The sequence below is a fragment of the Copadichromis virginalis genome, linkage group LG22 (assembly GCF_057382275.1).
Source record: "Copadichromis virginalis isolate Kocher_CV1m ecotype Utaka linkage group LG22, C_Virginalis_male_GT1.1, whole genome shotgun sequence".
Taxonomy (NCBI): domain Eukaryota; kingdom Metazoa; phylum Chordata; class Actinopteri; order Cichliformes; family Cichlidae; genus Copadichromis; species Copadichromis virginalis.
The window spans coordinates 12,624,785-12,637,432 of NC_140638.1; the positions used below are offsets into that span (position 1 = coordinate 12,624,785).

General features: G+C 42.5%; 1 protein-coding gene across 6 annotated transcripts in view; it reads right to left on the bottom strand.

The window, feature by feature from the left end:
• The window catches only part of LOC146682908 (RNA-binding motif, single-stranded-interacting protein 3-like), a 295,222-nt gene that overhangs the window by 134,706 nt on the left and 147,868 nt on the right, over positions 1 to 12,648 (bottom strand). The gene's annotated exons all lie outside the window — the stretch shown is intronic.

A 12,648-nucleotide genomic window follows, 5' to 3' on the forward strand; every position in this document is an offset into this window, starting at 1 on the left:
TTTGGTGCTTTTTCTTGGGATGCAGTAGACATAAATAAAACTACTCTTTTGAAATTTGGCATTGGCTTTACAAGTATGGATCTCTTTTGTCCATTCAAGGGTTTAACCAGCACTTTTGCCCTGCAGGGAGGGTGGGTGATGGCTTTGGGAGACTGCGGCGAGCTGTGCAAACATTAAGGGAGAAAACAGCGGTTTCAAAAAGCGAGTTGGCATCCGTGACTAACTGTGGCCAAGCCAAGACCGCCTTGGTCACACTCCAAACCCGGAGGAGAGCATCCTCACTGGGGCTACATTCCTGTGTCCTCCTCCATTTATCCTGCACCACCAGCAGCTGACTGATGATAAATTTTGCGGCTACCCTCCACTAAACCATGTGGTGGTGTGTGTGTGTGCGCGTAAAAGTGTGCGTCTCTGCCTGTGTGTTTGTTGAATGGGCGTGTACGAGTGCTTGCGTGCGACCTCTAACTTTCTTGTTTTTGTGTGTATGTGTGGGTGAGTAAGTCAACAGGGGAGGATCATAAATCTATCTCGATGTTTAAAGATCCCGCAGAGAAACATCTGCAATGCATATTTTTTTTCAGCACTCTGTACTTCTGACCACATCACAACTGTCTGTGCATTAATGCTGCGTCGAAGTGACAAGTCATAAGCAAACACTTTCTCCGCAATCCTACACCCTCGTATACACCTGACAGCCTGAAAACAAACAGCTGTTTAAACCATCTGCAAACATCAAAACAACTCAAAACTCAGTGTGCAAAAAGTTATTTAAGATTGTTTTAATACACAGACGCAGAGAGCAGGTCTTGGAGCCACTCAAAGTAAATTTTCCTCATTTTCTTGTCCAGATTCACTGTCCTACTGGCCTTGTACTTAGAGACAATACCAATTTGTTGTAAAATAACTCTCACACTGGGCTCTTTTATATTAGACGCTGGCGACGAGATAGCAATACAGGCAATTAACTTATCAACCCTGCAACATGGATTTATAGCTAAGGCATTCATCTCGGGCTGAAGCAGCGAGCCTATTGGTTGTATTGTATTTCTTGTCGTCTTCTCTCACAGATGTAGGACTGTCCTTGTCAGAGAGTGGGAGCGGGGATCTGCAGAGGGCAGATTGCCAGGGTTTACGGCCAAGAGGGGGGGCAGTGGCAGTTCATTGTGCAGAAGCCAAACTGGACATGAGCTGTAAATAAATAAATAAAATAATCCAACAGTATATCCAAGTACAGGACTGTGTCTTAAGCCACCCCTTATTTCTTTGTAGTTTGGTCCCAAGAGCCAGACATTTGTTTCTTTTTCTTCCCCCCTTTTTCACCTTTTTTCTCCATAGAATTTGCAGTGAAATTATTTTTGGCAAAGAACCAATTTAAAATTATATCTTTAACCAGGTGTGTATTAGTAGCCTGTCACAAAACACATGATTAGTTGCCATTTCTTTACTTCAATCTCTAAAAAATGCCAAAAAATAGTATTTTTTTTAAACCACTGAGATGATTCCAAATTCAAATTCAAATTTTATTTGTCACACACACACAACCATACACAGTATGACATGGGGGTGAAATGCTTGTAGCTGTACAATGCCCGACCATTAAATGACAGAAAAAAAGTTTTACAATATTTACAATTTACAGGTTACTACAAAATTTACAAATTAACTTAGGAATTTACAGTAAAGAATGTGCAAATAGCAGAAGAGATTATAAAGATTATAAAGATTATAAATTATAGGAATTATAGGATTATAGGAAATGTGTGGTGGTGCGTGTGGTGATGTGTGTGGGAGAGTCCAGTCCTACACCTGGTTCAGGGCCCAAATAGCCTGGGGGAAGAAGCTCCTCCTCATTCTCTCTGTTTTGGCCTTAAGGGAGCGGAAGCGCTTCCCAGATCTCAACAGTGAGAAGAGTCCATTGTTGGGATGGGAGAGGTCCATCATAATCTTCCTAGCTTTGGACTTGCACCGCTTGGTGTAGATGGACAGCAGGTCAGGGAGCTCTGATTGAATGATGCGTTCGGCCGAGCGCACCACCCTTTGCAGATCTCGTCTGTCCTGCTTGGTGCTGTTCCCAAACCAGGTGCAGATGTTTGCCGTCAGGATGCTCTCGATGGTGCAGGAGTAGAATTCCCAAAGAAATATTAGCTGAAAACGTATATTTGTATATATCAGCATGATGTGCAGTGTTTCAAAAGAAGTGGCCGCTTAAAAAAAACTATGTATGTCCCATTGACATGAAAGCAGGAAAAAAATCCAGCTAAAACCTGACACAGGACATTGGAGATCCATCTGGGCTGATCCATCTGCTGTTCTCTGAAACCTCAGTGAGTAAAGGCTAAAGTATGCCAAATAACACAATAACTGGACTGAAAATCAGTGGCAACAAGTCTCATGGAGTGATGAATCCAAAAATCCTCAATCAGTGTAATATTTAATATCAATTGAAATATTTAATTCAAGTAGGCCAGGAAAGAGGTATAATAGTGAGTGTTTTAGCCATCTATAAACCATGGTGATGGCGCTGTCATGGTTTAGGCTGCAGTTCAGCTAGTAGTGTTGGGGATCTTTTCAAAATTGATGAACGCAGATTTTGACACATCATGCAATACTACCCGGAAAGGATCTGATTGGCCTACTTTTTCAGCACAATAATGATCCCAGACACACCGCCAATGCAGTACAACCATACATGTCTAGAAAAAAAACACAATGGAATATGATCCGTCATAGATTAGCCTTGCAGGAGCCAAGACCTCAACATTATTGAAGCAGTGTGGGAAAAGAACTAAAGACAACTAACATCCAAAGAGATCATCCTTCAAGAAACCTAGTGAACTATTCCTGAATACTTTTTTAAAAAGACAAGAAAGCTTGCCTAAGAAAGTTCAGACTGTGCTGAAGAATAAAAGTTAATAAGCGGACTTTCAGCCCTGTTAGAATTGTAAAAAATCTATTTTTGCCTTGTATATTATATTTCCATGGAAATATTTGCAAAAAGACGGCCATTAAAGCAATCTTGATGTTATTAACACACCTTCTCCTTTGATGCAATTCTTCAGAAAGTATAGTAAGTGCCAAAGAACAAGTATTACTCACAAACTGTTCTGGTCATACTGATTCAGGGACATAACGTACATTACAGTTTAATATAAGATGAACTTCTTCTCAGGTTAAATATCTAAACAACATGTGGGTTCACAGTAATCCTTCCTCTCTAGCTCAGTATTTCTTACATCTTCATTTTTCTGTTCATCATTTTTCATTTCTGCTCTCTCTCTTTTAGTCCTTAATTAACTCATATCTATTCACACTCATTAGCTCTAGCACACCACCATATGGCTTCTACTGCATTTTCGAGCTAAATTCAGGATAAGAAGCAACAACTTAAAATATGTCGCATGAATTTGTAGTTCTACATTGACATTGCATAAAAAAGAAACGGTATCAGGACAAAAAGAGGACCTAGCTTATAGCATTAAATCAGAGTTATCTGAAGGCACAAGATTATTTTCATGAAGTTTAAGAGACATTCAAAACTAAATTATTCATACATTCATTACAGCTATCAAGGATTTAAAGTAGACGAACACTGAGTGGAAGAAATAAAAAAATAACCCACAGAAAGCAGAGGTGCATCCTTCTTCTGGTAGCATCATTAGCTTGCTAGCTTAATAGCAAAACCCTGATGTGTTTGGTGCAACATGTGAAGAGCACTTGAGAAAGGTTTGAGACCTGAAGGGTGTTAATTACTTGTCAAGAGGTTGTTAAAATGAGATCTGTAGCAAAAAACCGAGTGGTTATACAGAACCCACACACAGATATCTGAAAGAACACACACTCACATTTGCAAAGCACTAATGCCAACACTAAGAATGAACACCTACAAGTGCACAAGGACACACACACAGACACTAGGGTTGCCAACCGTCCCTTAAAAAACGGAATCGTCCCGTATTTCGAAACAAAAGTACACGTCCCGTATTGAGCTAATAAGGGACGCACTTTGTCCCGTAATACAGTGAGAATCAAAAGTAGTCTATAACTTTTAATGGAATTAACGCTTTGTTTGAAAACATAATTCCCAGCCCCTCTCCTGCTTTGTGACCAATGAGCTGACAGCACACTTACGAGTATGACAATTCAGATTACCGCTCATCTCATTGGTCAAGGAAAGGTCGCTTACGGAGAAAATACCGGAAGACAACAGATGACCACAACAAGAAGCATGGCCAACAGGGAAACAAACGCCGACACTGCGGTGCAAGTCTCGGATGACAGTACACCTAAAGCTGGGCAAACACTGTGCGATTTTTTCAGTCACGTTATTCAGCTCCTGCTCAAACTGCACGATTGACTCGCAGGGGTTAGAAGTTGGTAGGTCACGATGCAGGGTCTCACACTATACCGCCCGATGCTCTGATGCGACCTGAGTGCTCACACTGTGCCTCCATAACATGAAGGTTATAACAGAAAATCTGTCGCGCTCTCTCTCTCCGTCTTTCACTCACTCACACAGACACGCACACCACCACCATCAACTTTGCTAAATTGCTAATGAAAAACATTGATCGGGCAGCTGTGACTGAGCAGCAATGTAAATCCAACTATTTTCACGGTTGTGTGCCTCCATTGCTTGTGTCCAGATCACACGCTGCACAGCCGTGCTGCTCCATCTTTTACACCAACGTTTACGTGTTTGCGCGCGAGCAGTGTGAGCGGCTGTGGTGAGACCCTCACGAGCGATTGATGATCGGGAGCTGGTCGTGAGGTGTTAATCACTTCTCGTTACCCCACGTATACTACACGATGCACGATGAAGGCCAAAATCGGTCCGATCACTCAAAAATCGGCTCAAAATGGGCCTAAAACCGCACAGTGTAAGCCCAGCATTAGAGCAGCAATGTTTGTTCAGAGAAAGGGAAAAATGGGAAAAGGAAAACACCTGGCTGGAAAAAGGAGCAGCTGATTAGCATTAAGCCAATTGTACTAAATGCACTAAATGAGCACTGTTACAAGAATGTTTTTCTTTCTATTGTTTTCTATTATTTTAAGTTAAGCAGGACAGAGTTCTTTTAAAGAAAGATTTACTTATATTCTCAAAAGTTAAGCATGACAGGCTTCTGTTTAAGAAGGAGACCTGTTTTATTGTGTTAATGTTGTCATTTTGAGCTAAAAAATAAATGGCTAAATGATCATTTGTTTCACATGTGTTCATATCACAAAGAATACACATCTACTTAAATCAAATTCAAGTGAAATGGTTAAAAAAATAATTTCACACACAAAAAAAGAGCTAGAAAATTCACCACACTGGGAAGGGTGAAGACAACTGGGTCGCCCGGCCCTGGCCACGAGGTGTCCCTTATTTATTTTTCAGGGAGTTGGCAACCCTAACAGACACACACAAAGAAACCGGTAACTGCCAGAAAGGAAATGCATGTGTAGCACAGCCACACATGTTAACATATCTAAAACTCTACCATAGAAGTATGCCCACACTTGAAGATGCACATTCGCACACTTAAGAGTTAGAACGGCAAACAGCCTTGAATAGTTACTCATTACGGCACACGCTGATGTGAAAACACAAGGAGCATAATCACATAATTTTACACAAAGAACAGGTGCAGTCCTTCCTTCACAGCTTCACTTCACTTAGTGAGCATCTTAAAATACCTGCTCTCCCTCCTTTCTGACTATACCTGGATATTACTAACCTTAATATTCACACGGGGTACCATCTTCTGCGGCACCATATTATCCCCATTTGAGCAGCAGTCTGTAATAAGCAATGTAATCACGTCAGGTACTAGGGCTTGAAAGCACCACCAGCAAGGCAGGCTAATATTTGAACAAAGCCGGATCAATGAAAAGCAAGTGCCCTAGGAACATGGGGAAAATCTCCAGGTAGAGACAAACATTAAAATCTGGACAAAGACAGATTGTCCCATTCCTCCGAACAACTATGCAGCCCATTTCTTTTGTCCTGCATCTGTTAGTCATTCATGAGGAACGGCCTGGCCGCCCCCAGCTAACTTTCCTCTGCATTGCAGTTATGATTTATGCCTTCCTTAACTAATCAAGGGCATGATCATTAGTCAGGGGATGTGCAAGGGGCCAGGGCTTTGGCAGGTCAGTGCAAGGCCGTATCTCACATAGTGGTTCCCCTGCCATCCATGGGTTAGGTCCAGGATAAGAGATGACTGGAGGTACGCCTCCTCAACTTTCACAGGGTCCGCTGAGGCATTTGTCAACAAACACGACAAGGAAAGGAATTCAGGCATGTGTGTGATGTAAAAATGGATTGAGACAATGATGAGAAACAAAAACCTGGAACGGAGATTCCCAAGAGTCTGCCACTCCAATTAATACTAGATGTTTCTCTTTGTTTAGATCCAGAGGAGAGGCAGTCAACAACAACAAATTAGAAATGAACAAATTTCCCAAATTTTGCAACAGATCTGTGTCTAAAAAAAGCATCTTGGGAAAACTTGGCTCCTGGTTATCACCTCACCATGACCTCGACTGTACACTTACAAGAATTAAAAATGCAATCGCATAAACAGGAGACGACCACACTGCATACAAAAACAACACAGGAAATGGAAGGGATACAAAAGGTCAGAGGCTCAAGGAATGCGATGGCTTTGGCCCGACTGTATTTATGACAATCTTGGCCAATCAGACAGCCTCTTGGTAAACTGCCAACTTGGAATGTAGTGGAATGCAGAGTGATTGGGAAATGGTGGGGCGGGGGGTTAAAAAGAGAAAAAGATTTATGTGTATGTGCTATAGGGGGTGTTAACAAAGCCTGCAGATGTTATCCAGTGACGTTCTGCATGCTGAATCTGTCCAGATCGATGTGATTATCTCTCAGCTATTGCTAATTAGAGTCATTAATACGCAATGCAAGCAGGGAACAGCACACGCTTTCTCCTTCGGCTGATATCGCGTCTTTCTGGAATGGCTTTGAGCGAGCAGAGGCATTTGGAAAAGGTCTGCTGTTGGCCACACTTCAGTCAAGATTCTCATCTGCACATAATTCACTTTCAAAGGGCAGAAGGGGCGGCAAAGAGAATCCTTAATTGCACCAGCACAGTGCAGAACATAGACAAATGTTTATATCTTGGCCCTCTAATGAGAAACCAATAACGGATTCAGAAAGCACTCTGGTCTCTCCCCCACCCCCACCGCCAGCACCAATACACATGCACATGACAATGAAAAACAGGCCTTTTTTGATCAGCGTCACCTCATTCATCAATAGCCCTTATGCTGAGAGTCATGCAATACTCTATTTAGGCACTGATGCAGCAATAAATCTGTTTTTATAGAATGCAACGTTGCCTGTATTTCTCCATTAGGTTGTCGTTGTGGTAAGGGCACTAGATGCTTCAGAACGTAATGGTCAAGTTCCTGACAGGCTTTTAAATTGCACCAAACCGAGGCTGCACATGCTGAGCAGTCAGACGAAATTGATCAAGTTGAGCATTCAAAGAGCAGGGAAGACATTCTGCTTCCAATACACACTAATTAGGGTTTCAGTCAAACATACTGTACTTACTTCTTTAAGTTTTAAATCAAATGCCTGGAGACTTCAAACATGATTTAACTTTGCAGGGATAAAATAAGAGGTTAGCATGTTTTACAACAGCTCACCCACATAATAGCGTAAAGGCGACAGTAATTCTTTCAAGATGTCAGTTCATGTAATGCCCTTGTGAGTTTTTAGCATCCTCATGTAAAATGGACGGCAAGTTACGGGGCAAAGAAATGTACAACAACAAACTGCCGAACACACAGCCACAAGAGACTATCTCATCTCATCTATCTCCCACAATTCAGTGCGGTGGGCCGTCGCAGCAGCGCGCCAGTCGGGCCGGTGAATCTCAGCACAGTCTTATCTCCCAGAAGCGGAGGAGGAAACGGAGGTCCTTTAAAGGGCTGAGGTCATTTCCTCTGCCTCCGGGCTCTGGCAGGAAAAATAAAATGTCTCCATTCGGTCAGCCCTGCTTTATTTCAAATGCCGCCGCTGCCTTTTAAGAGGCCCTTGTGGGCATGGATGGCAAATGAGCGGTTTTGGGTTTTCGCAATCTATTCCTTTCTCTCTCTGCCATTCTCAATCCCCCACTCCATCTGTGATGTAAAGCCCAAATCTCTGCTGTATTTCTACAGTTTATGTGAAAGTGCAGAGACAGATATATAGATGGAGTATGAGAGGGGGAGAGAAAAACAGAGATGAAGAGAGAAGGAGAAGCAGAGTGAGAGTGCGGAGGTGCATGAGAGAAAGAGAGAGAGAGGGAGAGATGAAAAGCTGAATGCCTCCTCTTACCTGCAGCTCTTGACAACCCTAAAGCCCTTTCACAACTTCCTGTTCCTCTCTGAACTGGGCTACATCCAAAGCATGTGCGTGCATTTATCGGAACGCACGGCTTACATGCAACTGTTGTGCACCCTTGTAAGAGTACAGGTGTGTGTGTGTGTGTGTGTGTGTGAGTGTCTCACCGAGCAAGGGAGGCAGTGAGGGAGTGAGTCAGCGCTGGGAAGATAGAGAGGCTCATTGAAAGGCCTGCGTGGTGAGGTGGTGGAGGAGAGCAGCCAGAACAGGCAGACACGCAGGCACACATGCTGTGAAGTTAGGAAGAGGACTGATAGATCTATTGCGCAGCCACTGCTGCTGCAAGAGTCGAACACACCTCAGGCAAATGGATGGGGAGTGAGTGCGGGGGTACCATTAGTCTTTCGGTGTGTGTGTGAGTGTGCCCTTTGTGTTTGAGTGCGTGGGAGAGGTATATTACATGGTCTTGGAGTGTAGTTTTTATGATGTGGTACTTCAAACAAGGCTTTGCAGTACTTTACGGTGCACACTCATTTACTGAGGGCAAATGTATATACAGATGTACGGTTATGGAGAAACAAGGCATATATGCACATTAGTTAGGTGCCCGTATTGCTTCGTTTTTCTATGCACGGTAACTACACACTTCCCAAACACCTGACCTGTAAGCACACAAAAGCATCATCTCTGTTTTTCTGCATTACCACAACAGACAGCCTCCACTCCCACACTCAGCACTCCATCTCACATATCAACTAGCTTTTGTCTTAAGCTCAAAATCACTCTTTTTATAGGGTGGAACAGTCATTTCTTAAAGAATTATCAAACAAAGCTAGAATGTACATTTTAGGTATTATGAATAGATTCAGGGAAAGCTCATCATGCAAGCAAATCATCGCAACTTGCTTGATTGTCCAATAAGCACTTAGATTTAAAGAAAAAAGTAAAGAACATCGTGTTCCTTAATTCTGTGGGTGCTGTATTCCAAGTATGTGCTGCTTGATAAGAGAAAAACCGAGTGCCCAAAACCACTTTTCCTGAGGGGTATTAAAGGGAAGCACTGTGTCTGTGTTGTTAAGAGATTACTAGTATTCTTATTGAGGCTACTTGCTTGTGACCTGCTTATTTGAGCTTGTCATTACAGAGGTTTGTGAATAAATCCGTGCGTCATTAGCAGCTCACCCACCAAACTTTTCCCTGTCATCAGTGTACACCGATCAGGCATAACATTATGACCACTGACAAGTGAAGTGAATAACCCTGATTATTTCTTCATTGCGGTACCTGTTAGTGGGTGGGATATATTAGGGAGCAAGTGAATATTTTGTCCACAGAGTTGATGTGTTAGAAGCAGGAAGAACCGGAAAGCATAAAGATTTAAGCGCACTTCACAAGGGACAAATCGTGATGGCTAGATGTTGTCAGGATGCGTTGCATACCTAGGAAACACCTGGCACCAGAGTGCACTATGGGAAGAAGGCAAGTCAGCAGGGGCAGTGTAATGGCTTGGGCAATGTTCTACTGGCAGACCTTGGGTTCTGCCAACCATATGGATATTACTTTGACATATGCCACCTCCCTAAGCATTGTTCTAGAGCAGTGTTTCCCAACCACTGTGCCGTGAGAAATGATCAGGTGTGCCGTGGAAGAAAAATTATCAATATGTTTTTTGTAACATTTTGTGTTTGGTGGTGTGCCGTGCGATTTTTCTAAAGTGAAATATGTGCCGTGGCTAAAAGGTTGGAAAATCCAGAGCATGTACACCCTTTCATGGGAATGGTATTCTCCAATGGCTGTGGCCTCTTTCAGCAGGATCATGGACCCCGCCATAACGCAAAAACAATTCAGGAATGGTTTGAGGAGCACAATAACAGGCTTAAGGCACTAACTTAGCCTCCAAGCTTCCCAGATCTCAATCCATTCAAACATCTGTCGATGTGCTGGACACACAATCATAATAATAATAATAATGATGGATTGCATTTATATAGCGGTTTTCGAGACCCTCAAAGTGCTTTACAATTCCACTATTCATTCACTCTCACATTCACACACTGGTGGAGGCAAGCCACAGTTGTAGCTACAGCTGCCCTGGGGCAGACTGACAGAAGCGAGGCTGCCATATCGCGCCATCTGCCCCTCTGGCCAACACCAATAGGAGCTAGGTGAAGTGTCTTGCCCAAGGACACAGCGACCAAGACACACAGAGCTGAGGATCGAACCGGAAACTTTCTAGTTACAAGATGAGCTTCCCAACCCCCTGAACCACGGTCGCCCCCCCACACAAGTCACTATCATCTACGTCACCATCATCATCATCTTTACTGGTTCATACTTTCATTTTTAGAAATTACATATTTGTGCCTACAGTTGGCAGCTTGACATACAGCACTGAGCTCTCAAAAGGTTGAGTCGTTTGAAAGTTTTTTGCCATATGAGCAGGTAACTCTGCCGTTTGAGACATTTGTTTTTTATGAGTGTAAACAATCCAGTGGTAACTAATCTAAAGTCTTTGTTAATTAACTGATAAATTAGTTAGTCTCTGCAATGCTTTGTACAGTATATACAAAAGCATAATTATTTTAGACTGTTATGAAGAACATTTTACTCTTTGACAAAATATAAACACCCAAACGTTAGTCAGCAAGTACAAGGTCTGTTACTAGCTTGGTTTTCCAATGGCTGATTCTCTCTTAATAGCACTCTCTCAGAGATGACTGACCTCTTCTCTAGCCCATTTTTCACATGGTTTTGGCAGTGCACTCACTGAGCTGAGCTAAAGACAGATAACACAAAAGAGGGAAGAGGAGATGGAGAAGGAGAACAGACAGGAGGGAGGGAGAGAGACAGCTGCGTGATGGTAGCACAGTGAAGGTAAGCCACCATCCTGACATTTAAACAAGTGTCAGATACAGGGGGTCAGATGAATGGAAACAAGCCGTGACCAGATCGGGGCTGTGTGCCAATTTCGATTTGTTACGAGGAGCGGACGGCAGCCCATCGGGTTTCAGTGCACCTGCCTGGATCGCTTGCGCTTTGATAGCTGCTCACCTTTTGGGAGATGCTTGTCCCTACCATCGCCAAGTATTTGATCAAAGAAAATCAAAGAGAACTGCTGCACTCCAAAAAATAAAAATAGTTATGCATTTTGCCATTTTGTCCCATCCCATTTTCTTAAACGCTTGTCCAAGTCAGGGTTATGGAGAGGTTAGAGCTGTCACAGGTGAAGTGCACCGTCAACAGGTTGCTAGCAGGGCATCTTATGGGTTTAGATTTTCCATTGAACATAAAAGAAATAAGTAAATGACAGTATCAATAAATAAATATGTAATAAAATAAATTATATTTTAAAAAATACATTTGTAATTATAAATATGTATTTAAAAAGTACCACTTTTAATACTATAACAGACGTATCTTTTATCCTCTCTGCAACGTTATAAGGTCTTGGTGTTCAAGTGCACTAAGATCATTCACGTTGTAATTTGACATAGATATATATATAAAACAGTTACTGGGAGAGATGCCCAGGCAGAAATGGGAAGCAAAAAACGGCAAAAATCCTGTTTTTGTGCAGCTTTGCCTCACCTCAATTTGCCTTTCAAACACTAAAGAACTGTAAATTTCTCTTCAAGGTTACTAAGCCCTTCGTCCTCAAACTCTTCTTCGTCACCACTTTTCTGTATCCATCTACCTCTCTGTGACTGGGTGTAGACCAGGACCATCCTTTCCACTCATAAAATAAGTCTGCTTATATTTGCTTTTTGGCATCTCAGCAGTCCTGCATTCCAGGAAGGTGAGTTATGGGAAATGCTGTCTCCCACAAAAGCTGGGATGTTTTTTTTTTTTTTTTTAGTGTTGTACATAACTCAGGTCAGCTGGACATGGACAACACTAAACATCTAATTTCTTTTATTCGCAACCCAGGAAGATTCAAAGATGTTTGTCTCACCTCTTTTTATACCTCTCACTGTCCCCTCTAATCCACTCTGTTCTGTGTCCTGTGACCTGTAGATATATCCTTGCTACTAACAGGCATCCAAGTGTTGTCTTTAATGGCCAGGCGAACTCACAAAAAGGACCTGCCAAGATAATCAGCCTTTTTTCCCTATCCTCTAAAAGGCAAAGGTTCTTTTCCTCAACATTTTGACCCAGAGCATGCCCAGCAGGATATACTCATGTGTGTAACAGGGTTAAGAAGGCAGCTTCACCTTGAAAGGCCACACTTCAGAGCCCGGGAAACCACAAAAAGCAATTAAAAGTATTGATGGAACTTCAATAGCTCTTAAACAGTGCTGCCAGACACCTCG